Genomic DNA, 5,360 nt, shown 5'->3' with positions numbered 1-5,360 from the left:
CCATTTCTCAGTTTTATATATTTAAAAAATGCTGTTATCCATTTTTAAAACATGGATGTGGTGCCAGGCACCATTTGAACCAAAAGAGCCACGCCCCTGTTATATATATATATATATATATATATATATATATATATATGTATGTGTGTGTGTGTGTTTGTGTGTGTGTGTGTTTGTGTGTGTATGAAGAGGAAAGAGTATGTAACACCAGTACTTTTTATTTCCGAAATTTCCAGTTTTTCAAGTCCGTCAAAATTTGGTATCAATTCGTCCAGTCAAGTTAAAAGCGGCGCCATGCCACAATTAACCAACCGGAAGTTAGTTGGGGAGATGACCGCGACGCCCACTGGGAAAGGTACGGTGTACTCTTCCATGTTGAAGGCCTGTTCAACCAATCGAGAGAGGGCTGCCCGTGTCAACGATAGTGAGCGGCAAAGATTACAAAAGGTCCGTTTTAATTACACTATAAAAATACACTTTAGAAGAATTCGTTCCAATGTCTAAAAACTATTAAGGATATGGGCAGCTATGTGGTCTAGTGGTATGACACTCGATTTCGGATGGGAAATTCCTGGGTTCGTGCCTCGCTCGGCGTATAGTTGAGTCCTTGGAAAATACTCTATACTCACATTCTCTCACCGTACTCAGGTGTAAAATGGGTACCTGCCCGTTAACAGCGTTGTCTCTGTAGTATAAAAATTGTATTATCGCCGAACAGGCGCCATGTCTCGTTTTTCGTGTTACGCATGTTGCTGTTGGTCAGGGACCCTTTGTAAAGCGCTTTGAGTTGAGCACGCTTAGTGGGCAATTGCGCTATATAAAAAGCTCAATTTTAATAAGGATATACACCGTACCACAAATGACAGATATCGACATCATTGTAACGTTAACTTCAATCGAATTTTAAGCGTCGCCTAGTTGACCCCTTTAGACGTCAGATAGATTACACCCTGCTTTAGTTTTATCCAATATCATTTTAAACGTTCTTGAGTGACTCATTTGGAAACAAATTAATATTTCCAAGGGCGAGGAAAGGGATCATCGAAAATGCATTTATTTGATTCTTGTTCCCCTCCCCTCCCCTTCCCTCCTACTCAATTTCCGTCTCGTTATGCTCCTCATTAATCATTATTACCATTATCATCATTATCTTCTTATTATTCTACCTCATCATCATCATTACTATCATCATCATCATCATCATCATCATCATCATCATCATCATCATCATCATCATCATCATCATCATCATCATCATCATCTTGGTCTTGGTCTTCATATTTTTTCTATAACACTTTTTAAAAAGCAAATTATCAAAAAGAGGCTCGATATAATACAAATTATCCAGTCAGTCTCTTCTTCTTCCTCTTACATTTTTTTTCTTGAAACGTCAATGTGTTAAAAGAGTTTCACTTTTCAAACGAAGTGGCCGAGTGGTTAAGGTATTGCACTGTGACCCGGAAGGTCCTGAGTTCGTGCTCCGCTTAAGGCACTTTCGTTTTTTTTTTCCTTGGGCAAGATTAGTAACCCCCAATTTGTTTACTCGCACAACATGGGTGATTCCTGTTGACATCAGACATCTTGTTTGATGAATTATCTATATTTCTTCGTGGAATGCCTAGGCAATGTTATCTTATCTTGTCTTGGTGGAAGGGCATAATTTTTAAATACAATACAGCAATATGAATGCTCGAATCAATCTGGTTTTCAGGCCACCAACGTCATCGAGAAACACAATCGACACAACCAGTGGAGGTGTGACCAGGAGATAGAACAGGTCAGACAGTCTCTGATGAAGTTGGAAGCCTTCAAGAGGGTTCTCAGAGAGGAATATCCAGTCAAAAAGATCCTTGGCAAACCTACGTCTCGAGGAAAGAGCATCACCACCAAACAAAACCCAGCTTTTTCCAAAAATACAACAAGGTCAGGTGGTGATTCTTCTCTAAAGGATGGTAAAATGTCTGCCTCACTCGCTACGTCAAGCTCGGAAGAACATTGCAGAGAAGAAGAGGTTGAAGCAGGTAACAAGTTAGAACCTAACATTGAACGTGACAATATTGGGTCCACCAAACTCAAGAAACAAAATGAAAAAGAAGTTAAATTTCGTCCAGGATTAGAAAGCTTTCCGAAAGAAATTGTTCAAAACCAGAGACTTTACCCCGATGTCATCGATATAGTAAAGTCAGCGAATATTACTACATCCCACCCATCGATGCCCGATGGAACACCACGTCAGATAGATACAGACGAAAAGCTACTTCCCATTGATAAAAAGACACAACTTATTGACCGTGACAAGTCACATGACCAATCTCAAGCACGTGACACATTGCCCAACAGTCCTTTATCTTCTCCAAATTCAGAGACATTTGAACCCACGTCAGAATCAAAGAGGATGCTTGAACAAACCAGTACTGGTACTAGTACTAGCTACTCAAAATCAAAAATGGTTCGAATTCCAGTAAAGCCATTTCAAGCAACTGCTGAAACAAACTTAAATTCCGAAAAAACGACCAGCCCGGAACATCAATACGTCTCTTCTGGCGATACAGACGCCATTGGAGTACCGGAAGTGACACGAGAGCAGCTACAAAAGGAGGAACGAATACAGAGACTGAAAGCTGAGTGGCAGAAGATGATGGAGGGCAGGGTGTGTAACCGTGGCTTTGACATGAACACACTGCGTGTTGATATTGAGAGGAAACTCAAACGAATGGACATCGGTCGGCGACACAGAGAAATCCAGAAATGTCTGCTGGAAGAAAGTATGAAGACAAATAACAGGTAAATATAACATTATACCGATTGTATTTAATTTAATGTTCCCTCAACCTATTGTTTTGTTGTTTTTAAGGGTTTTACGGCGCCTGTAATTCATTTAGGTCACTTAAGCGCCAATAATAAGGAAGAAAATGGGTTAGTCAAAAGATTCTAGATTTACAATTAAAAGCACGCAAGAAAAAGTAAGACATTATTTTTTATATATTGTCGTATTCATTTGTGTATCTAATACTTTTAGTCCACAACTTCTCGTAAGTAAGCGGCCAGTTTGCCAGTGATGTCACCATCACCATAATGAATAAATTATACATCTTAGTCTTAGCTGTGTGTTATTGTGGTATGACACTCACTTTCGGATCGGAAGGTCCTGAGAAATTGTATTAACGCCGAATAGGCGTCATGTCTCGTTCTGCATGTTACGTATTGTTGTTGGTTAGAGACAGGCCATTTGTAAAGCACTTTGAGCACATTTAGTGGATATTGCTCTATAAACATTTTTTTTTAAAACGCTTAAAAACCCCAAAAACAACAACAAAAACTCACGCTAACCTTTTACGTTTTATTCCCTTGCCAGAATCATTTGTACAAATAAGGCCAAGTTTGACAGTGTCATGGAGACAACCAGGAAAAAGACACTTTAGTTGAAGAATTGCAGACTCCCAAAAAACTTTTACATCAGCTACAGAAACCCATTTATGGCTTTGTGTCTGTGAAAGTGGATAGATATAATTCAGAAAAAGAGTGGAGCGGGCACTTGTATCAATTATGATGAGAAAAATAGGGTATGGAGAAATGTCAGATGAAAACAGAGAATAAAATCTGACGGCGTCAGTGGGAGCCATCGTCAACTTTTAGCCTGACACTGACCCAAAAAAATGACGTCAAAAGACAAGTCTTTGGCCGCGAAAGAAAACAAATCGTGAGTTGTATTCAATAGTTCAACCAATGGAATCACGTGTTTCCTTGAGCTCTACTAACGACAACTCACTAGACGCTGCACAAACCTAAAACATGACGTCAAACTGCAAGTCCTTGTGGGTTGTAGTGTCAGGCTATAAGTCAACGATGGCAACGGTCAGTGCGTAGCCATCGTTATATGTTATAGCCTGATACTGAAATCCAAAAGGACTGGCAGAGAGAGATACAGAATACTATATACATGAATTTAATGAAAGAGAATAGGTCCAAATTGATGTTATGCGTTTGGGTAAAATACTCACAACAGCAGCCCACTTGATGAAAACCTATCAATAGATAGTTCGAAGATGACGTCACTCAAGCCTTTGATATTGTATTTTGCCATCCGCGTTTGTGAGTGATTCTCACTAAGCTGTATGAACCAGACTATTTAAGTTCATGGTTACACACAGTTTTGTGTGTTGGTCCGTTCTACTTCCGAATGGCAATGTTATGAGCTTCTTAGCCAAGCGCATACTATCTGTACGATGTATTGATAGGAGAAGTGGACAAAGTGAGTAGATGTCTTGAGATGTGTTGTAATCCGTGTTAAATTTCAAAGCATCAAAATAAAAAAAAAACACGATGTTCACTGCTGTGCTTTAACCGTGAAGGACATTTGTGACCCACCGTATCAAAGCGGTATTATGTCGGGATCCACTCGGTAAGGGAAATTGAATTCATAGCCACAAGTATCCAACTTGGGTTTAATTTCTGTACGTTATGGTGGAGTATAAAGACTATTTCTTGCATTGCAAAAACTTCTAAGCTCCAATTTCTCATCATTCTATCTCTAAATTCACTTTTTGGGGTCTGAATCATCCCGACATAATACCGTTTTGAGACGGAGGGTCACATTTTATGTGTGTATTTTGAGTGAATGACGTGTGTTTTGAATCCGCGCATTCTTTCCCCGATTCCTGTTTAAAATGGCGTCCAAAATCGTATTGTTTGTTTTGTTTTTTAGGGTTTTACGGCGCTTGAAATATCTACATTAAGGTCATAGCAGTGCCAATAAAAAGAAATTGGGATAGTAAAAAATTCTAGAATTACAATTAAAGCACCCAAGAAAAGGGAAGACAACGGGGAATTGGTTTAAATGGGAAACAGATGTAGATTCCAAGAGCCATATCTAAGAACTTAGTTTGAGATAACTAAATGTCTCATCCAGACACAAACACGAGTCTCCACTGAGAGGAATACTCGCAAATTGTTACAAATCATATATATGTAAAATAAAGTGCATAACAGAGAGATGATTTACAAGGGAAAAAAATATCATCTCCCAAAACTCTTAACTTTATATTTGACTGTTTCCCTCCCAGCCAGGTTATCCGGCCAGGGCCAGGACAAAACCACGTAATCTCATCCCAAGAGTAATATGGATTTCCCTGAACTGTCGTACTCCGGAAAACCCTATATTTGAAAGTTTGGCCAGAAAACTCGTCCTTCAAATATCGATCGATTTAAATAACCCTCATCTCGGCAAAAAAAAAAAAACTCCCAAACCTGGGACTTCGCACAGCAGTGTAGTCGACACACACACACACACACACACACACACACACACACACTTGCTCTTTCCTTTATTTATATATATGAGACACAAACAAACGAATATA

This window comes from Berghia stephanieae, chromosome 4 (genome assembly GCF_034508935.2).
Source record: "Berghia stephanieae isolate SIO BIC M18660-M18661 chromosome 4, UCSD_Bste_1.3, whole genome shotgun sequence".
Classification (NCBI taxonomy): domain Eukaryota; kingdom Metazoa; phylum Mollusca; class Gastropoda; order Nudibranchia; family Aeolidiidae; genus Berghia; species Berghia stephanieae.
This window is presented reverse-complemented; position numbering follows the sequence as displayed.